At 38.2% G+C, this 23,268-nt stretch overlaps 1 long non-coding RNA gene across 4 annotated transcripts; it reads left to right on the top strand.

Annotated features, from left to right (window-relative positions):
• Window positions 1-374: 374 nt before the first annotated feature.
• Window positions 375-18,688, top strand: LOC148213743 (uncharacterized). Of its 4 annotated transcripts, none has more exons than XR_015794024.1 (6): window positions 375-860; window positions 2,086-2,262; window positions 13,125-13,255; window positions 13,510-13,809; window positions 15,155-17,824; window positions 17,938-18,688. It is a non-coding gene; the product is annotated as an uncharacterized LOC148213743 (long non-coding RNA). The 4 variants fall into 4 exon arrangements; XR_015794023.1 differs by adding an exon at window positions 5,111-5,268 and having other exon boundaries at window positions 13,510-17,824; XR_015794022.1 differs by having other exon boundaries at window positions 13,513-17,824.
• The last annotated feature ends 4,580 nt before the right edge of the window (window positions 18,689-23,268 follow it).

Raw genomic sequence — 23,268 nt, 5'->3', positions numbered from 1 at the left:
GAGTTATATGCTAATTAATGATACAGACATTATTGTTAATTATACAGTCATTGTTTTTTAAGGCCTGTGCTGAGGCTATTATTTTTTTTCCAGAGGAGGACAGGTAAGCCCATCAGTGTGCTAAATAAAATAGATGAATGAGTGCCGCAGGAGTCTATCACTTTGTAGCTTTATGTGCAGCAAAGGTAAATTTGAGCTAAGGATGTTTTTAAGGGCAAGTTGTGTGAAGCTGAATAGGTATTATGTCCTATCAAGGACTCATTGTTTAGCAGATTCTATACCCAACAATGCCTCATTGTGATGGCAACAGGGATTGGTGCATTAAATACCCGGGTTTCAGACCCCCTTCACATTTTTGGTGTCCTTGTCTGCTGTACAGGCTTGGATATTCTTTCTACGCTTCGGCTTGGGTGCTAATGTGTCCACTGGCTGAAATGATGAGATTGGACAGTTCGTCTGGATTGAAACCAACCACTCTAACCTCTGCTTTTCTGTTTTTTTTCTAAAGGTTTCTCTTCTACTTAATCCCAGCATGATTGATCTAAATGAGTATCTGAGACTGACTTCTAAAAGATTTTTACAAATTTGGAAGATTGTTTTTAGATTTAGATAGACTTCACTCCTGTATGTTCGGGGACTTCAGTTATTCTATTTAAGAGAACTTATCCATTTGAGAAAGCCAGTTTCTGGGTATATGGAGCACTTTGAAATAATAAAAAGAACTTATCAGTAGAAATGTTTTTCAGTTCACGTAGAAAGGTTCCTTTGAAGGGTCAGAAGGCACAACACCAATGATGTGTTTTATCTGACATAGCTAATATCACACTGAAGAGATCGGCTTTCCATCTGCAGCTGAAAAGGTGAGTGCCTTTGCATGGAATGGGATTGTAATGTATAGATTTTGTGGCATGGATAAAAAACTAGGCCTAGGACAGTTAAATGGTGATTAATGTTATCTTTGGCAAGGTTTCCTAGAGACAAGGGAGCTAAAAAAAAGCCTGTACACACGTGCAGACTATGTGATAAGCGCAGACTCTTAACTCTGAACAGGCAGACTTTACGTGTTTCAGAACCCCTCTAGCACTAGAAGAATTAGCAGCTTCTTTACCAAATAATATACCTATAACAGCTATTTATAAACAGAAATGCTAAATTAATTTTTTAAAGAAAACAGGAGGTATGTGATAAGGAATTGGAATGTAGATACATAAACATCAATGGAAGACTAATAATAACAATAATTAGCTGTATTTTGTACAACTCTGTCATATTTCTGTAGATTTAAAATTATGATTCCTTTACCAAAAAATATTGGTCACATTTTTAGATAATCAGCTAATTGATTATGTGAGATACAAAATGCAACTTTGTCCAAATAATGGGATCGTGTGCTATAGTAGCTTTCTTTTGCATTTTTCATATATTAATTTCATTTAGGAAGAGTCATTGGTTTTTGTAGGTGTTAATAATAGTTTGAACACTGCAAAGGTTTGAAAAAAGAGGACAATGGAAATGGTTATTGCATATGTTAATGATGATTTGAAAAATGACACTATGAACTGAAAGGACATCAGTTTTCCATCATTAAACAATGATTCAAGCATTTTATCACCATCAGTCCTGTCAGAAGGAGGACTGTTTACAAATTTGGACTTCATATTCAAGTTTATACATCAGAATAATTTTGACTTGGTTATAAGAGGTGTATACATTTTGGGGGGCTTCTTTCCTTCTTTAATCTTCTTCATTTTGCCAATTATTTGGAAACAAAACAAAAGGAGCAACCCCTAAATTATTCTGATTCTACTTCCAAAATAAAGACAGTATTTAAATTCTAAGGGAAAGGGGGCAGGTTCTGAAGTAGTCAAGGGGTGGGTCTTGGGAATTGCATTAGCAGCCCCACTACTTTTTCTCTATTGTTGTTTGAGATAAATTATGATCATTTAATGGTTATGATACAATTAAAGAAGTACAGTCACTGAGCAATCTAATGTTGGCCTAGCGTTAGTATATATGAATTGCAAACCCCTGGACAACCCCAAGGTGACAGCAAAAGGCTAATGTTTTCTGTATGTTTTTTTCAAGGCTGGGTTATTTGAGGGACCGCCTCTCCCCGATTACATCTGCCCATCCCATCAGGTCTGGCAGAGAAGGCATGCTGCAGGCCCTCTCTGCCAGGGAATTACATTTGGCGGGTCCCAGGAGACGGGCCTTCTCCGCTGTGGCGCCTGCCTTGTGGAATCTTCTCCCCCTGGAAGTGAGGTTAGCTCCATCCCTCTTAACATTCTGCAAGTCCCTCAAGACCTGGCTATGTGATCAGGCCTGGGGGTCCCGGGGAGATTTTGTGATGGCTCCCTTACTATGGTTAACAGTTATTCCTCTCCTGTTTTGTGTATGTGTGTGTTTTTTATAGTTTTCATGATTGTTTTATATGTATTTATTGGTTCTTTTTAATTGAATATTATACGCTGCTGAGTCACTGTCTTGTGAGATGGGTAGCTATACAAATATGATCGATAAATGATCAATAAATACAATGTTTTGCTGCCATTTGGTGGCTGTCCAGATTTTTGCAACTCAGATGCGGTAGCTCAAGAGCAACTGTATTATCAATCTCAGAGACTTAGTATATCTCGATTCATCTATAGTGCTGAGCTAAGACATACATCATGGTTTATAAACTACAATGTAAAAATAAAGCCACATTCTAGCATTGTAGCCCTTTCTGTGTCAAGCAGTATCATTGCCATGTGGCAAAGAAAGGTTTTCCATGGAAAAAAGCTTAAAAAGAAAGCTAATATTTTAGTTAAACAGTGCACCTTCAAAATTATTTCTTCTGTATGGAGATTTTTACTTGTTTGTATGGATAGAGGACCATTCAATCATGCAAGGCCCCAAAATCATATGGCTCAGAAAGAGATTTATCACTTCAAAGAGAACTAGTTCTGAGATGGCTCTGTGCTTCAAATTAACTGTGGCCTGTATAAATATGAAGTAATGCTGAAGTGTTTGCTCTGGTTAGTGAAAAGGGTGGGGATAAGCTGCCTAGTTCTTTTTGTTCAAATTCCATTCCACAGAGTTTTATCATAAAACGTCTATCACTATTAATATACTAAACTGCACTGAGCCTTTTCATTAAAACGACAATGAGCTTCAACTGAGCTTCATAGCCCTGAACATCTGATATGAAGTTCTCCCAAACAGTAAGATACAAACATCCCATAGATGAGTAGGATAGCTTTATGTTATCAAAAGAAAAGGAATCCAGATAATCTAGGAAATATAGCTCACCCTTTTTTTGCTTTCTCCACCTGTACCAGAATTGCAGTGATTTGATTTAGATCCAATCTGACAAGAATTGCTGACATTGCTTTCTCCTACACTTAAGCCTACTTAACTGTAACCATTCCAAAACTGGGAGAAGATTATTCCCAGATTTGATTATCTGTACGCTGTGAGAGATATTGAGCCCAGAATAAGAGCTAACTTCTTATTCTGGGCTGCTAATTTCAAGACATGTGTCAACCCCTTGAAAAGACAGGATTGTCTACTAATGGGGTGATTCCAATGAAAAAGAAAACTGTAATTCTAAGACAGGTAATTTTTATTCTTTAAGTTCTGTATATAACTGATGATAAAAGGGTATTTTTAATTCTCATTTTTCACCTGGAGTTCCAGTTTAGGTGCTATTCTAAATGAAGACATACTAACATAATAGACAGTCAAGAATGCTTATTAGAGTGGCGAGTTGTCAATGGTTAAGAAATAATTCAAGCTGAACAGAAATGTTTTACAAGGATTATTAAGTTGCCTATGGTCTATACTGAGGATGGTGTAGCAGTGTATGAGATCTGGTCCTAAACCAGTTAAAATTAGAGTCACACATTTGGAAGAGATTGTTAGGGACATTGGGTTCAACTTAGTGCAGAATAAAGCATCCCTAATAAGAGACTTCCATTATTTGAAGAAATCTAATGAAGATTTCTCAAATTGCTCTTACCATAAGTTTTTCCTAACGTTTTTATAGAATCTGCCGTTCTGTGACCTAGCCTTGATTAGGAAAGTGTATGAGGCAGCCTTATACACTTTCCTAGGATAAAACCTCATATATTTAGTTGGCTTGTTTTTGAATAAAAATGTATTGGGTTGTTCTATATCTCCCGTTCCAAACAATCCTGTAAAAGACTATAACCTTGGTAAAAAGTCAGACTTGGATTCCAAGATAACCCATGAAAGTTCATGGAAGCAATGTTTTGTTTTATGGTCCTCCAGAGATTTAAGAGGCCCTCCTGAACAATGTGGAATGGGGTAAAGGCAGATACTGATGGAAGAGGAAAAAATTGCCCATATTAACATGTATCTGAATGTTATCGAGTAAATAAACATTTCTTCTGGAGTAAGAAGTGCTAGTCCAGTGCCATAACTTTAGCCATAGCCTTAATATTTAGGTCTTCATATTTATACTAATGCCTTTATTGATATAAATCCACAAAAATACTACTTTATTATAAATACCATACATTATCATTCACACACAAACATATCTATATCTATATCTATCTATCTATCTATCTATCTATCTATCTATCTATCTATCTATCTATCTATCTATCTATCTATCTATCTAGGCAAGCTTTGGAATGATCTATCAGTGGACTTTTCATATTGCTTTGTGGGGGGGATATATTCTTTTAACAGACATTCAGAGATTTAGTGTTGGAAAACAAGTAATGAGGCACAGCCTTGCTGAAGCCAGAAGCAGTGGCAACATTTGCCTAAATCCCCCATAAAAGCAAAATGCTCAGGTTTAAGCTCCAACCTAATCAGTGTTTCAAAAGGATTTGAGTTTTATTGCAGCCTGCCAAGCTGCATGTGACTCGAGGGACTACACGATAAACATTTCAAAACGTAGATGCTTTGAGAAGAGGGTAATTTTCCTAGTGTTCACATCATTATCAGCCACAGTACACAAGGACACAATGGAAATGATACTGGTCTGATTGCAAACAATGCCTTTGAAATAAAAAACTTCAAAACCATTTCTTAGTGAAGGATTTATCAGTATAATTACCATTTTCTAATCTGGAGTTGTCCTGGGACATTGTTTCAGGTAATGAGTGAATCAGGGGAGAGGATTTGCTACCAGGTTCTTTAGGAGTGAGTAGTATTAAGAGGGAAACCTAAGTCTGATGAAGCTTTGTAAGGACCCAGCAAGGCTCTGGAACACCTACTTCTCATGGCTTTCATTGGAGTTTACAAAGCAACCAGGTAATTAACAGAGGCTGAAAATAATTTGCATATGACTGATTGTTTGCAGCTTGCAGTGAAGTTTCCAGTCAGGTTGTTGCCAAGCTACTCCATGAGAACAGCAGGGTTGAATTTAGAAACATTTTGCCAGCTCCTGACATAGCTGGTGAAGACAAATACAACGTTGATGATTTAGGATTGGTTAATGAACAGACATAGTTAAAAGCCCAGAAAGAATATTTCAAATCTTTCCTTAACTGAGACCCAGCATCATGAAGTGGCTTTCAGTCCAAATCCATAGCCCATAGATTGGGCCCAAGTACTGTAAGCTATCAGTGGCTAGTAATCTCTCTCTCTCCTGGACAGGCATAGGTTCTGCTGTCTCCATCATTGGTCTCTCCGTTCATACAAAAATGGCAGTTGCTTTTGGATCCCTATCTCCATTTTGTCTCATTTGCTGTAACCATTAGCTCTCATGCAGGACTGCTGCAATTAAAAATGATGCAATTACAGAAGTCTTAACCCAGTGTTGTCCAAACTTGGCCACTTTAAGATGAGTGGACTTCAGCTCCCAGAATTCCCCAGCCAGCCATGCTGGCTGGGGAATTCTGGGAGTTGAAGTCCACTCATCTTAAAGTGGCCAAGTTTGGACAACACTGTCTTAACCCAAGACAACAATGTAGGCAGGCTCCCTATGAATAAGGAGTGCACAACAGCTGAAGATGTTTGCCTAACCCTTCCCAAAAAGGTTGAACAATCTCACTTCTTTTTGCTTCAAAGGGACAAAGCTTGGGAAAGTTGGCACTGACCAGCCTAATGAATCAGATCAGTCTATCACATCTCACTTTAATCTCTGTAAAGTTTAAATTTACAGTTTTAACAATAATGGTGCACTCTCTGGTGTTTTCACAATCTTTAAAAAAAGAGAGAGAAAAGAAAAATATAAAACAAAAATGAATCTGATTGTTGTTGTTGTTTAGTTGTTAAGTCGTGTCCGACTCTTCGTGACCCCATGAACCATATTGCGCCAGGCCTTCCTGTCCTTCACTGCCTCCCTGAGTTTGCTCAGTTTCATGCTCATTGCTTCAGTGATGCTATCTAACCATCTCATCCTCTGCCGTCCTCTTCTTCTTTTGCCTTCAATCTTTCCCAGCATCAGGGTCTTCTCCAAAGAGATCTCTCTTCGCATTAGGTGACCAAAGTATCTGAGCTTGAGCTTCATTATCGATCCATCCAATGAGCAATCAGGGTTGATTTCCTTTAAGATTGACTGGTTTGACCACCTAGCAGTCCAGGGGACTCTCAAGAGTTTTCTCCAGCACCACAGTTCAAAGGCATCAATTCTTCGGCCCTCAGCCTTCTTTATGGTCCAGCTCTCACAGCCATACATTACTACCGGAAAAACCATAGCTTTGACTATGCGGATCTTTGTCGGCAAGGTGACGTCTCTGCTTTTTAATATGCTATCTAGGTTTGCCATAGCTTTCCTCCCAAGGAGCAAGCGTCTTTTAATTTCATGGCTGCAGTCTCCGTCTGCGGTGATCTTGGAGCCCAAATAAATGAAGTCTGTTACTGCTTCCATTTCTACCCCTTCTATTTGCCAGGAATTGATGGGTCCAGATGCCATGATCTTAGTTTTTTTAACGTTGAGTTTCAAGCCATCTTTCGCACTCTCCTCTTTCACCCTCATCAAGAGGCTCTTTAGTTCTTCTTCACTTTCTGCCATTAGGGTGGTATCGTCTGCATATCTGAGGTTGTTGATGATTCTCCCTGCAATCTTAATTCCAGCTTGTGATTCTTCTAGCCTGGCATTTCTCATGATGTACTCTGCATATAGGTTAAATAAGCAGGGTGACAGTATACAGCCTTGTCGTACACCTTTCCCTATTTTGAACCAATCGGTTGTTCCATGACCAGTTCTAACTGTTACTTCTTGGCCCACATACAGATTTCTCAGGAGACAGGTAAAGTGGTCTGGTACTCCCATCTCTTTAAGAATTTGCCACAGTTTGTTGTGATCCACACAATCGAAGGCTTTTGCATAGTCAATGAAGCAGAAGTAGATATTTTTCTGGAACTCTCATGCTTTCTCCATGATCCAGCGAATGTTGGCGATTTGATCTCTAGTTCCTCTGCCTCTTCGAAACCCAGCTTGTACATCCGGTAGTTCTCGGTTCATGTATTGCTGAAGCCTACCTTGTAGGATTTTGAGCATAACCTTGCTAGCATGTGAAATGAGTGCAATTGTGCAATAGTTTGAACATTCTTTGGCATTCCCCTTCTTTGGAATTGGAACATAAACTGACCTTTTCCAATCCCGTGGCCACTGTTGCGTTTTCCAAACTTGCTGGCATATTGAATGCAGCACTTTAACACCATCATCTTTTAGTATTTTAAATAACTCAGCTGGAATACTGTCATCTCCACTACCTTTGTTGTTAGCAATGCTTCCTAAGGCCCACTTGACTTCACTCTCTAGGATGTCTGGCTCAAGGTCAGTGATCACACCAGCATGGACATCAGGGACATTAAGATCTTTCTTATATAGTTCTTCTGTGTATTCTTGCCACCTCTTCTTAATCTCTTCTGCTTCTGTTAGGTCCCTGCCTTTTTGTCCTTTATCATGCCCATCTTTGCACTAAACGTTCCTTTCATATCTCCAATTTTCTTGAAGAGATCTCTAGTCTTCCCCATTCTATTGTTTTCCTCGATTTCTTTGCATTGTTCATTTAAGAAGGCCTTCTTATCTCTCCTTGCTATTCTCTGGAAATCTGCATTCAGTTGCTTATATCTTTCCCTTTCACCCTTGCTTTTCGCATTCCTTCTTTCCACAGCTATTTGTAAAGCCTCATCAGACAGCCATTTTGCTTTCTTGCATTTCTTTTTCTTTGGGATGGTTTTAGTTGCTGCCTCCTGTACAATGTTACGGACCTCCGTCCATAGTTCTTCAGGCACTCTGTCTACCAAATCTAATCCCTTAAATCTATTCATCACCTTCACTGTGTACTCACAAGGAATATGATCTAAGTCATACCTGAATGGTCTAGTGATTTTCTCTACATTCTTCAATTTAAGCCTAAATTTTGCAGTAAGAAGCTCATGATCTGAGCCACAGTCAGCTCCTGGTCTTGTTTTTGCTGTCTGTATAGAGCTTCTCCATCTTTGGCTGCAAAGTATATAATCAATATGGTTTCGGTATTGACCATCTGGTGATGTCCATGTGTAGAGTCGTCTCTTGTGTTGTTGGAAAAGAGTGTTTGCTATGACTAGCTTGTTCTCTTGACAGAACTCTATTAGCCTTTGCCCTGCTTCATTTTGTACTCCAAGGCCAAACTTGCCTGTTATTCCGATTACTCCTTGACTTCCTACTTTAGCATTCCAATCCCCTATGATGAAAAGGACATCTTTTTTGGTGCTAGTTCTAGAAGGTGTTGTAGGTCTTCATAGAACCGGTCAACTTCAGCTTCTTCGGCATCAGTGGTTGGGGCATAGACTTGGATGACTGTGATATTGAATGGTTTGCCTTGGATACGCACTGAGATCATTCTGTCGTTTTTGAGGTTGTATCCCATTACTGCCTTTCCCACTCTCTTATTGACTATGAGTGCAACTCCATTTCTTCTAAGGGTTTCTTGCCCACAGTAGTAGATATAATGGTCACCCGAATTAAATTCACCCATTCCCGTCCATTTCAGTTCGCTGATTCCCAAGATGTCGATGTTCAGTCTTGTCATCTCATGTTTGACCACATCCAGCTTGCCTTGGTTCATAGATCTTACATTCCAGGTACCTATACAATATTGTTCTTTACAGCATCGGACCTTCTTTTCGCTTCCAGATACATCCACAGCTGAACGTCCTTTCGGCTTTGGCCCAGCCGCTTCACTCTTTCTGGAGCTACTTGGAATTGCCCTCCGCTCTTCCCCAGTAGCATATTGGACACCTTCCGACCTGAGGGGCTCATCTTCCGGCGTCATATCTTTTAGCCTTTTAACATTGTCCACGGGGTTTTCTTGGCAAGGATACTGGAGTGGGTTGCCATTTCCTTCTCCAGTGGACCACATTTTGTCAGAACTCTCTGTCATGACCTGTCCGTCTTGGGTGGCCCTGCACGGTATAGCTCGTGGCTTCACTGAGTTACGCAAGCCCCTTCGCCACGACAAGGCAGTGATCCATGAAGGGGATGAATCTGATAACTCACCCAAACTATCTTTCCTGCGTGTTCAAATTGATAATATTTCCTTACTGAATCCTCACTTTTCAGATATTAACATGTGGAATTCAGACATTTTAATTTGTGAATGATGCAACTATTCTTGGGATAAGGTTTCATGGAGAGAACAGATATTAGAAATGACCTTCCTGCCAATAGATCACCTGTTAAGAGTTAAATCTATTTAAATAAGTACTCTTGGTTTAAATTTCAGGTTGAGACTAAGTCCAGACTTTGTGACTTCATCTTCAAAACAGTATTCTCTCAGTCTTCCCCCCCACCCCATTTTAATCATCCAGCTGATCAAGGGTTCTGTTAATATGATTGTTTGCTCACTATTTTGTAATATGTTAATCATAAAAATACAATTCCACTGTGGATATTTACATTTTTCTAATGGAACATGAAACTTTGCTTTTTTTAACATTTGCAGCACAATCTTTTGCATGTTTTATTCAGAAATTAATGCCATTGCATACAGCCTTAGCTCTACTCCCAGCTAGCTCTTTCAGCTCAAACCTGTTATAGCCACAATTCTGGCTGTATTTAAAACAACAAATAAGGATTATAAGAATTCTGATTTTGACACATGTAAGATTTCCCTAAAAGTTAATAAATTTAAAGAAAATATTTCTTAAAATCTGTATGTACAGTAGCTTTTTTTTTTTTTTTTACAGTCAGCTGCAGTACGTGGAATATATGTTGGGAATTTCCAGCCTCTTACATACTACCTAACCTCTATAACCAGTGCAATGAACAGTTTTGCAAAATACAATGGAAACCCTGCCACTTTGAAGATAAGCACTCACAGTTCACTTAAAACAATAATTCTGTACTTTCTTTCCTGTGTCAAGATTTATTTTAAGTATTACTATAAAATATCATAGGGCCTGATAGCAGCCAGATCAGTTTGTATAAAAATCAAGGGTCTGTTTGTGGTATATTACAGGCTATATTTGACACAGGAAAACACTTAATCATGAATGCTATCAGCACACCACACCACACCTACCTTTGTAAAAAAAAAAAAAAAAAGATTTATCACTGTGAACTTGAACTGGAAAGAGACAAGTAATCATGAATCTTAAAAGCTACTGCTGAAGAGTTAGGGTTAAGGGCATAATGTCCAAAATAGACTGTCACAGTCCAAATGTTCTGATGCCTTATAACTGATGTTGCCGGCTACACAGAAGTAATGCAGGAGGTGTGTTAATGTCACATAGAATGTTGGACACACAAATATTAACATTTAGGATGATTCACTATCTTGAGAATATACAGGCCAAGGATCCTACTCTATAGTTCTCTTTTAGGAACTATTTGCTAGTTTAAAGCTTTTTAGCAAGTCGAGTTTAAAGGTAATAAAGCAACGATAGTTAGAATCTGATCACAGACCAAGTAGGCACAAAGTAGACCTGGTCATAATCTTTCCCACATAAGATGATGTCCTGTATTTCTATTTACCTTATAGTGTCTATATCCAAATTTGTAACAATCACTCTATTTCCATGTGCAAATTTTATTCAGATACAGATCTTCTTTGATCATTTTGTTGTTGTTGCTGCTATTGTGATTATAAGAATATTGTGATCTGGAAGATCATTCTTCTAGAAACTTGTTCCAGTTACAAAAAGTATTGGGGAGGAACAGTCCTCAGCTATCAATAGCCCTTAAAACTGCTAAAATTAAAACTCTTCTCATTGTTTTTAATATGGCCATTATGGAAGGTCCCAAAAGCTCCTCAACAGTGCATCCAGTTTTTATTTATTAAATTTATAGGCTACACAACTCCATCAGGATTCTGAATGGCTGCTAGACTGCCTCCTGGATTCTGAATGGATCCATTCTTTAACATTGCCACGTCTCAGCTGCAGAATATACTTTAAAGTTTGGCATAGGATTAATTGCACAACTTAAAAATGCTGGAACATTCCTTTTTTTAAAAACATTCTGTCTCTTCTCCTCCCAGCTTAGCTAGAATCCACTGCTTCTTTTTTTACTAGCCAAATGGGAGTTTCTTTTTATTCCCTGAGCTCTTTTATAGGCTACACAACTCCATCAGGATTCTGAATGGCTGCTAGACTGCCTCCTGGATTCTGAATGGATCCATTCTTTAACATTGCCACGTCTCAGCTGCAGAATATACTTTAAAGTTTGGCATAGGATTAATTGCACAACTTAAAAATGCTGGAACATTCCTTTTTTTTAAAACATTCTGTCTCTTCTCCTCCCAGCTTAGCTAGAATCCACTGCTTCTTTTTTTACTAGCCAAATGGGAGTTTCTTTTTATTCCCTGAGCTCTTTTAGGATTGTAAAATAAATTAGACAGGAAAGGGTAATTCTGGCTATGTTTTCATGCTAAAGGTATGATGTGAATATTATTAGGGGACTGAGGGACGTTTTGATGCTGATGTTATAGATGTTGTGAACCACCTAGAGTCTTTGTGATAGGGCACTAAACTACTCCTTTAAAAATAATAATAAAATATTCACTTTTTTTCTGATAATATTCCTGAACCTGTTACCCACCCACCCCCCTTGCCAAATGTGCTGGAGCTAAATTCCTAGCATTCCTATTCATTAGTCCAACCTCTTGAGATCTTCCACTTTATTCTTTCATGCAAGATCCCTGTGCAGAGGGCAAAAAATTACAACACAATCCTACATATATCTTTATTCAGAGGTAGGTTTAGTTGAATTCAACAGAACTAAAGTTCTCGGTAAGGGCATACAGCAGATCATTCCAAATATTATGTCCTGCAGGTAAGTTGGACTTCTAATTCTATAATTGTCCAAGCTGACAGGAAATCAGGGCAGTCTAAGTCAAACACATCTGAAGGATGTCAGATTAGAAAAGATTGCCTGTCAGGCTGCAGTTCTGAATACCAATCTTGTATTCCAGGCAGCTATTATACTACTTTTTAAAATTCTGACCTTTTCTTCATTCTTTTCATATGCTGGAAACTATCCTGTGTATTGTTTTAATAATGGAAGATTGGGATATAAATATCCTTGTAAAATTAATGAACAAATAATCTGGTGTTTAGTCAACACAATGTATCCCTTGGGATTGATGCCGGCATAGTATACTACTACTATTGTAATACAATGTAATAAATCCATTACCATCATAATATTCTAACTTTAAAAGTGCAATAGGTGCAGATATTGTGCAGGTATTATAAACACAGCCACATCTCAGAGTAGAACTGGGCTGAAAATTTCCAGTATGTGAATTCTACAAAGTCCCATAAATACCTCAACATAATGGTATAGCAGCCTTATATTTTAATTTTTTACCATTTATCCTTATCTGTCTGTATCTCTCCACAAACTTCAATGTAAAGGAATTAATCATTGAAAACTCTTTTAAAGCAGTTCATTTTATAACCGATCAATTAAGACAGGGGGAATGTTATTTAAGGAAGACATTGTAGTCATTGGTTGTACATTTGCTAGCCAGATTTAATCGAATATATGTCTTATATCATGTTATAGATTTTAAATTATGGCATTTTTACCTTCCACTTACCTTCAGTTAATCATCAATACGTAAACCTCTAGAGAAATCACATTCATCTTAAATAATGCAACAGTACAGGAACATATCTAATAATTCTGATCTTTATTCTTTCTTTTTGCAATGATTATAACTTCATTGAAGACTACAGTGTTTACTGGTACCACTAATTGGTTCCCTGAAGAGAAGAGGAGGAAGATAGGCAATAACCATCAGATAATCCTGTTCAGCTGGATTCTTCCCTCTCTGTCACACTCCAGTTGTCCAATGTGAAGGTGTGTGTATGTTAAGTAATTATTGCATTTTTTTATGATTGCTTATATTGTTTTTTTGGGGAGCATTTTTATCCTCAAAAGCAGAATATAGATAAGTTAACTCTAATCAGAGCAGTCCTGTATCAAGAGATCTTAGATCAGTATGTTATTCTATATATCCTCTTATTATATCAGAGTTCAGAATAAGTGTTTACAACTGTGTGAAACTGTGCTCTGTATTTCTGGATATTATTTACTGATGCATTTCTTTCCAGAAGCATGCAACAATAATAAAATTTAGAAATCATGCACAACTAAAAAAGATCAAGAGCCGACTTACAACTGTATAATCCAAATGGGGCTAAAGAGACACAACAGGATTAGCCTTCTTTGGGAATTCCATTATTTACAAAATAATAACAATAATGGAGATTAGGAAGTATTTGCTCCAATGCAAAACCAAACTAAACCAAACCAAACAGCAGCTGATTTAAGACTGAGCAGGCTCATTGTCCAGAAAATACTGTCAGTTGGCAGAAGAGGGAGGAGAAAATGAGAACGGAGGATGGAATGGAGTATCCTTAAAAAGGTCATAGCTAGCTGGCTGTTTAGAATTCTGAAAAGCAACATTTGATATTACAACTACACTTTTTCTGATCCCACTTATGATTCCTATTGTTTATTCACAGACTGTGAAAAACCACAAGTAAACTGTATTTTTCAGACTGGGATAAGGGGTCAGAATAGGTAGAATAATGCAGGTGACACTCAGTGTGTGTGATTAAAATGAGTAAGGGTCAGGAAGGATTGATGCACTGGCAAATAATTAGATAGAATGATGTCATTACCACCCATAGAACGACAAGGTTCCAGCCCAAATAAATATAATGGAAAATGACAAGAAATTGTGGTAAGGCCTAGTGTATTGTTCATGGTTTCTCTAACAGAAATGCATGTCATCATATGGTCAAAACTCCTCTGAAATGCAAGTAGTTTGCTAAATTATGCAGTTGAGGGAGAAGAGAGTGAGTGGATTCCTGAATTCAATATGGTGCTGGAGTTCACAACTTTGTTCTAGTGATGCAGTGGTTAGAAGTCTGTGCTGACTGGAAGAGTAAGCAGAATGCCTTAACAATGGCTATGACTTATCAGTTTACTTTTTTGTTTTTCACATCTTCTTCAGTCCCCTCTAATTCAAACATGAAGCTAGGGGCAACAATATATTTCCAGGCTTAATGTTATGAACATCAATCAAATATTTATTGCAATCATAGACCAGCATAAAATACAGTCAGGAAACTAAAAGCTAGCATTTCTGACACAATACTATATTATTAAAAAACCAAGAACTCTATATAAAATTTTTAACATTAATACTAAGAGTATGGACTAATGTGGGGATGGGGAGCTCTGAAAAAAAAATAAAAAAAAGGATTTTCAGTGAGTTTTCTCATGCTTGGAACTCTTAAGTATCTGTTTACAAATTTTAATTGCTGCCAGGCAAAATCTAGCAACATTGTATGTAATAAATGGTTCCTTATCTAAGAGAAAAACCAAGAAGAAAACTTTCATTATGACCAAAACAGTGTCAGTAAAGGAAGAACAAAAGCTTCTCAGTTACGTTGGTTATAAGGGCAGTGTAAAAGCACATGTGTGATGGTCTCAGTAGCGTTTGTACTGCATGGACAGTTTCTCATACATATGAGGACTTTGGTAAATCTCCCATTAAGAATTGAGGAGGGTAAAACATCAAGTCTGATTCTAAGAAAGGCTCTTTGCTGGGCAGGTGAGGCTGAAGAATTAAGTATCTGCCCAGTTCCTATCTAGAGTGAGTTACGCAAACTCACATGTGGGCTGGAATATGGCTGACCTCATTCTGGAATTCTACATCTAGGACCCTTTCTTTAACGATGCTTTTAGCTTGAGTGCATTCCAAAAGAAGCAGTTGCTCAAGTGGAAGCCATAATGGGTAAGTTCCCCAGAATTACTTGTTGCCTAAAGATTGAAATTGGTCTTCAGAGCTAATGGAATCAGTTCTGATGGGAAAGAGTGGCATTTGAGCCAATAGGTGAGTATTAACAACCATGCTCTCACCTCCACTTTTGACTGCCCTGCTTCCTTTCTGAGCATCACATTAGATACACATCTAGGCACTTGGAAAAGGGTTCACAAAAACTTTGTATGGCTTCAAGTGATGGTCCCAATGGAGTGTCATACAACATTTGGGCTGAGGGTATTGCTGTAAAATTTCAGAGCTGCTTGTATGCATTCCCTACCCTTGTTCAATTTAATGAACTTAATCTCTGCCTTTAATGTAGGTAGAACTACTTCTTTGTTCACAGGTGATATCACATAGGCTGAAATAAGCATAGGTGCCAGACAGTAATTTCCTTTGAAGCCATATCCCTCAATACACACTACTCATTCTCTCAAGAGCAATTTACTTCTCTTCCTCACTGATTAAGTTTGATCCTTGTCTTCCAAATATACTATCTGGCTGCCTTTAATCTACTCGTAATTCTCTTTTCTGCTCCTATCTTAGCAGTAGGCATTTCATCCCCATTGGCTAAGAAATATCGATATTAAACCCACTGAAGGGCATTCCCACCAGACTCAGTTACAACAGGGATCAAATCATGGAAAAAGAAACCTGCTAATTCTTATGAGCATAGGCAGTACTGTACCCTGATGAGGGCAGTGTTGATTGTAACAGGGCCAGATTACTTTCCTGGGGAGGCAGGCAATGGAGCAGCTAGCATGAGACACAGCTCTAGTAACAGACCATAATATCCATGCCTGAGTCTTGAATATCTTCTTATCCTAAACAAAAGCATATATATTATGCATTGAGGCTGCTGTCACATCTTTGTGCCCCATATTTTTCAGTTAATATATGCCACCCAATTTTCATTATGTCTCTGATATACCTCCGATCTACAGCTCCTCACAGCTTACTATCCAATCAGGGCTTCCATACTCTAGTTGTGTTATAAATGTGATAAGTAAAAATATATACCATGACTCTTTCCTAATTCAGGTCATGCCTATGCATCATCCATTTGTAGCCCTTCCCTGGAATGAAACTGAAACAGTTGCTACCCCTCCCACTAATGAAAAGTAATTTGCCCAGTGCCTGGTTGCCTTCTGCATCATCCTCACCACTTTCTGCATTCCCATATAAAACTTATTTACATTCCCCAGTCAAAGTCATATACAGATTTTAAATGTCCACTGCTCCAATGTCGTCCTTTGCTTCAGTGTTGCTCCCAACTTTTCACAGAGTTTGCCTGCAAGCCTTGAAATGTGTTAATTATGCTGACTAGGACTTTTGGGCTTTCAGTTGAAGGAGCTGTTCAGTCAGCAGACAGAAACTGACCATCTATTTACTGCTAAAATGGCATGCAATTTCCATGTGTTCTGGTGCATATATAAATGGTAAAAGACTTCAGATGAGAAACAATCAACAAAATCACTTTTGATGGGCACGTTTGTGAGTTCCATGAGCTGATATTTAACATGTCCTTGAAAACTGGGAGTCTAATTGTCCTGACTTGCCAGTGACCTTTCTCAATAAAGATGTTTATTAATTTCCACAAATTGTTTTCAATTGAAGGAGCTTTGTAGTCACCAGATAGAAATTGACATGTTGCCAGAGACTGAAAGAGAGAGCAAAAGACAGAGGTACCTAAGCAAATTTAATGCAACATTATTTTCTTCTTCTTCTATAGGTTTCCCCATCTAGCTCCAGTTTCATACATAATATGGGCATAGCCAGTTAAAGTCAAACAGCATTCAAATTGGATAAATAAATAAAAATAAAAGTGAGTTATTAGGGTTAAGATTAAAAGTATAGCCCACTGACCCTTTCATCATGCAATCCTACATAATCAATGGGAATAAAATGTTCCTTTAATTCTGCCTGTCACTCCATGGTTATACATCAAAACAAATATTTTTTTTCTAAATATTAGCTCTGTTTAAGTCTTCACTTGTCCATCTGAGGGCTTAAAACTGAGTAAAAGGCAAAGGGCAATAAACTCTCATGCTCTGCCCTCTTCCCCTCCCAACCAGGTTCTCACACTGAGCAGAGGTCTTAAAAAGAACTGTATCTGAACACGAGCATAACTCTGTTGGAAATCACAATCTAATCAAACAGGATTATTGACTTCATACAGGATGAACAGAGTGAAGTGCAGAGTTGCTATAGCAGCTCAAGGAAAGCCAAGGATGAGATGAATTAGATGTGACAATATGGGCAAAGCCATCATGACCTGCTCATCTTTACCTAGCTTCATGTTCTCAGATATTTAGGAAAATGACTGAACAGTCAGACTGTTGTGACAATCCTGTCTACATCTATACTCACCCCAAAGGGAAGTGAGCCATGAGAATCACACACAACCTGACATACCGATAATGTAACCTATAGATTTTTCACACAGAAGCAAAAAGAAAAAGAAAAAGGAAGAAAGAAATCTACAGAGTCATACAATGGAAGGTGATCAAACATTCAGATCATGGCTTTTAGTTTTAGTTTGTACCAGGATTGCAAGTTACAGCAGAGGATTTGTGATTGCTCCAGAGGGTCAGGTAAGTAATTTCAGATACTGCACTGAATAAGCTTGCTTAGGACAGGGGGATGATATTTAGGTGGTCCTTAAAATAAAAATAACTAACGTTTTTCTTCTGCCTATTACTTTCAGTGCTTTATAGCTGCAACTACATTCTTCATATGTGAAATCCTTGGTGCCCTCTGAGCTCGGTTGTTTGCTTGCAGACATTTAATTACCTGACTAGGTAACATCATCTCTTCTATTGGAACATTCCTGATATGTTACAACAAAAAATAATGTCAACCATGACTAAGAAAAAGTAATTACTTTGATCATACAGTGTCATTTATACATTCTTCTAAAACAGAGCGCCATGCAGGAATAACATAGCACTTGCTTCTACCAAATGGATGCTAAACATATTGACTTGGAACTAAGCATTATTCTTTTGTAGAAAAGGATAATATATGAAATTAAAAATGAACATTTATATATACCTGGAGGTCTTTTAACAATAAGTAAGAAAGGATGCTATGTAAGCAGCATCAATGCCAATTGTATTTACGCTCATAGTACTGCCAGGTCTGTTTGTCATTGCTCCTAACATCCACCTCTGTAGTAATCTGGAAAACCTATAGATTGCAATATTCTGAATTTCAGCTCTGAGGTTCAGCTTTAGCTGCACCATTGAATTGCTTAATGTAAGACTGCAAAATCAGCTTCTCCACTGAAATACCTGAAATCTCCAACTACAGTATTTCCAACTCTCTTCCAGGGAAGACTATCTTCATAATTCTGTAATATCACTGTAGGTTATTAAAATGTATTGTTTTCATCTTTGCTTGCTGTACAGTTTTACAATGTGTATTATTTTAGGGAGGGAGGGAGGGAGGGAGGGACGGAGGGAGTTTCTTGTTTTGTTTTTAAAAGTCATTGTATAAGGTGCCTGGGGATATTTGCATCCTGTAAATTGTATAGCATTGTGTTTGGTAGATAAAAAAAAAAAAAACAGCCTTTGCTGTCTAAACTGCTTGAGATTAATAGCTGTATTAAACTATAACAGCAAAAACTATATGTTAGAGTGTCTTAACATCTCACAGGTATATGGTGATTTTGCTAGATTAGATGGAAGTCCCTGTGCTAGAGTGAACATGGAGAGAGAGAGATTAGTAGAAACATAATTGGATGCTCTGTTTCCCCTTGTTCTGCAATCAGCTTTTCCTCATCTTTTTGCAAACATTGCCTAAATATAGAGAACTCTCTTTCTGGGATCTCTCTTCAGAGTTGGATACCGAAGGGTGGTATATGGATGCCCAGAGTTTAACCTTAAATCAGGAGACTGAAAAATGTAATTATTCTGAGCCTTGAGAAAGAGGGAGAAGGGATCTGATATTACTCTTCAAGTAGTTTAAATTATATCCCAGAGAATGGCAAGATCTGTTCATTAACATCCTGGTAACAAAAATGGATTCTAGTCACAGAAATGTAAATTCTGATTGAATGTTAGGAAAAACTTCCTAAAATTATAAGCAGTTCAATAGTGGAACCAATTATCTATTCTATTTTTATTATTAGATTTATATTCCATCTTTATTTTGTGCAATTTAAGAAGGCACTCTGTGCATGGTGCTCCTACCTTCGGTTTTCCCTACAATAGCAACCTTGTGAGGTGGGTTGGGCTGAGAGAAAGTGCCTGATCCAAAGCCACCCAGCCAGCTTTCATGCCCCAGTCTCCCACTTTCTATTCTAGCACTTTAGGGTTAGGGTTAGGGTGGTGAGCTCTCCTTCGCAGGATGTGTTCAAGCTGAGACTGGGTAGCCATCTGTTGCGGAACTTTATTTTGCATTCTTGTAAAAAACATTGAGTTTGACTCAATGATTTGAGTGGCTTCTTCAGGCTCTATGATTTTATGAAATAAAGAAGCAATGTGTCCTCGCACATTTTTACCCACCCTCCTGCTATTGGCTTATAACTTCCTTGCTAGCTTCAAAAAGAACAGTAATATAGTTCAGTTACCATGTTCTTCAAAGGCATGAAACCTAAATATATTCCTATAGTACCTTGTAGGAGACAAAGCACATCCTCTACTACTTTTGTTTGTTTTGTTTTGTTTTCAATGAAGTCCAGCACAATAAGGACTCACTTGACCTTTGCCCCTTCTATAGTGCATTTTAGCATTGTCTTAGAAAAGATATGGCTTCAGATTTTGCAGGGGCACAGGTGCACCATCCCACTATGGACATGACAGAGCCTCTGCAGTTGTGATTGGAGTGCTGCAACACTTTTCTTATTAGCAGCTGCACTCCGGGGACTGCTTTTGTGGGCCACCAGGAATTTCCTGTGATAGAATATCAGAAACTACTGATGACTAGAAGGAGGTGACTTCACAGGGCAAAAGTTCCCCAACTACAATAAACATTCTCACTGTTGCCGTGTGGATTTCCTACCAAACTTGACAGAAAAGAAAGAGAGAGAGAGAGAGAGAGAGAGAGAGAAAGAAAGAAAGAAGGAAAGAAAGAAAGAAATAGAAAGAAAGAAAGAAAGAAAGAAAGAAAGAAAAAAGAAAGAAAGAGAAAGAAAGAGAGAGAAAGAAAGAAAGAAAGAAAGAAAGAAAGAAAGAAAGAAAGAAAGAAAGACAGACCAAGCCATTTGTCCTTTAGACACAACTTTGCTTGGTAAGGCAAAAAGATGCTTATCAGGTATTAATATACTACAACTCTATTATATTATGTGTAAGAAATAGAAACATTTCCAGTATCAGTCAAGACTTTCTTTTAAGTGAGAAGGCTATCTTATGACTCACGGCAGTTTACAACAATAGCAACACAGAAAACCAATGCAGGAAATACTGATTCCAGTGCTAGCTCTTGTTGTGTAAGGGAAGAATACTATTTGGGCTTTGCTTCAGGCCAAAAAAAAAAAAAAAAGCTTTGAATGGGCCCCAAGCTAGCTTATCCATTGATTCCCCTGCTCCTTTAGTGTCTTTCAGCAGTTGGGTCAGTCTGTTACATTCCTTCTATGACCTATGCTATCACATTGCATTTGCAAACCTCCTTGACGCTGAAGCAAGGAGCCCTATTTCATATCCAGCAGGAGATTCCTCTCATTTCCTTTAACTAGAAGACATTAAGTCAGGATTAAACACAGAATATTTCAAATTAACAGCAACTAGCTCAATATTAGTTGTGTACAACTCCATTGTATTTTAGCAAGATCATCATCATCAGTGTCATCTTGAGATCCAAAGCAAATGCAGTTTCATGGTCATGCACATGCTGCATGGAAGGTAGGGTCAACTCTCACAGTATCAATGCAGACACCTAGCACTAGAAATAAGTGCAACACAGGTACCATGATGAACATGTAGAGTGAATAATTGCTTTGGAAGAAGCGGGTCACTTGAACCTTGGGCAGGGAAGGATAGAATCTATGCCAGCAAATTCATAGGAAATAATATTCAAGAGCTGCCTAGTAGTTCACTTGTAAAACAATTCTGCAATAGGAAATGGGGCAGGGCTGAGTCCCACCCCAGGGAAACAGAACACAGTTCCCAGCAAGCAAAAACTAACTAAAGGAAGAGATGGGATGTTTATCCAGCAACAATCTTTTAAATGGAAGAGGTGGCGTCAGAAAAAGTATTAGCCCATCTTCCACTCCATCCTCTACTCTGAGGAGCCAAGAACATGAGCAAGCCAAGAAGATCACTCTACTTGCCCTATGACATATCCTTTGATTTCCCACAATTCTAGTGCACAGAAAGGTAGTAGCCCGTGCTACAAAAGAAGCTCAGCATGCAAGAAGTTCAAAGAGCAATCGTTAATCATCATAGGCATTTGAGAATCACACTTAGGGTAACAGTAAGAAGAGAATGAGAAATAACAATATCAACAACAACTTATAGGCCACTTTAATTGCAATTGGCAACTCTAGACAGCTAATAAAATAATGAGAAATTACATTAATCTGGTACTTGTTAAAGAGGGGAGCAAGCTGCATGAGGTTAAGACTATTGAATTATACACATACGTGTGCACACACACACATACATACAGTATACTAATCCTCTATTGCCTCACTGCATTCACAGGATTTGGATGTTAAGTTAGACATTCAGACATTTTTCTGAAACAGTACTGTATCTGTTTTAAAGTAGCCCAACTAACAAATGACAGGTACAGAACTGAACAGTAGGGTGGGAGTCTTCTTCCTGCTGCACTGTACAGTCCTCCTACCCCAGTTCCGGTTAGTCAGGCTGATCCCTTTTTTCAAGCTATAGCTCCAAGCTGGGAATCTGCTCAGAGATCCAGCACATGTATAGTAAGAGGGGCCAGTCTGAAAAATCAGACTCTCTGCTACCCAAAGAAGAATGGTCTTGGGCCCAGTCTCCAGAGATTAGAGGGAAGAAGTCATACCCACACTAGGCTAAGTGGTCAGTAGCAACTTGGCTGATCCAACCCCTTTAAGGTTCATTTGACCACCCCACCAACAGAATAGTTGGTGAAGCATAGTGGATCGTATCCATGCCCCCCCCCCCAAAAAAAGTGTCAGGACGAGAATTAAAATACCACTAATTTAACAACAGAACAGCTAACTTAACATTACTTTAGACTGCCTCATGTATGGGCTGGGGATCAGATGAAAGCAAAGTCATGAGGACATGACAGAAAAGAGAAGTCGCCATGGAATATTTGCAATACGGCTAAAAGTTTGGATGACTGCCACAGTTCTTTTTTATTGAGTTGTGGGGATGGAGGAATATGTGCTGACGAACCCTACTTTGAGAAAAGGTCTCTACCTGACACACACCCAGTTCTGCTTATAAGTTGGGATGTTGTATCTTTGCAGCTCTCCTTGCACCAGTGGACTACAGACTCCTTGTAAGTAATTATATTTAGTGTCCTGATTCAGGGCAGTTACAAAGGGTTCTGAGAAGGCTCCTATCTTCAGTTTCATTGGCTGACTTCTGGAAATTAGTGGGATAATTAATTTTTCTTTCCTTCATAAACTTTTTAGTACTTTTTGATCGAACTGATTACCAGGTTCTGACTCAAATGAAAATCGTTACTAGTCGTGTCCTTTCCAGATTCTGGGAGAACATGATATAAAGAAATGCAAGTGGAGCTGCAGAAAAATAATTCATTTAACTGAATTTTCCATAAAAAAAGATACTAGAAATGGATTGGCCTGGTGCTAGATCATATTTATTTTTTAAAAGAGGCTAAATACTAATTGAATCAGCTATGCAATAGTTGAATTCATTCCTATCACTTTGGCAAGAGAAAGTAAGTATTTCTATGCCTAGAACAAATCCTAGCACAGTTGTGGAACTACTGAGACTGAGTTTGGATTACATTGTCTGCAGTCTACTATTTAGTCTTCATATGGGGGCAAACATACTAAAATGTAATGCGGAAGACTGAAAGCTGTTGTCTGAAACATATTATTAATGATTTCAAGGCAGCAAATATAAGCAATAAAAGC

This window comes from Python bivittatus, unplaced genomic scaffold (assembly GCF_059951505.1).
Source record: "Python bivittatus isolate LINGU-HERP-01145 unplaced genomic scaffold, Pbiv_v1 ctg000840_np1212, whole genome shotgun sequence".
In the NCBI taxonomy this organism is placed as follows: domain Eukaryota; kingdom Metazoa; phylum Chordata; class Lepidosauria; order Squamata; family Pythonidae; genus Python; species Python bivittatus.
This window is presented reverse-complemented; position numbering and strand designations above follow the sequence as displayed.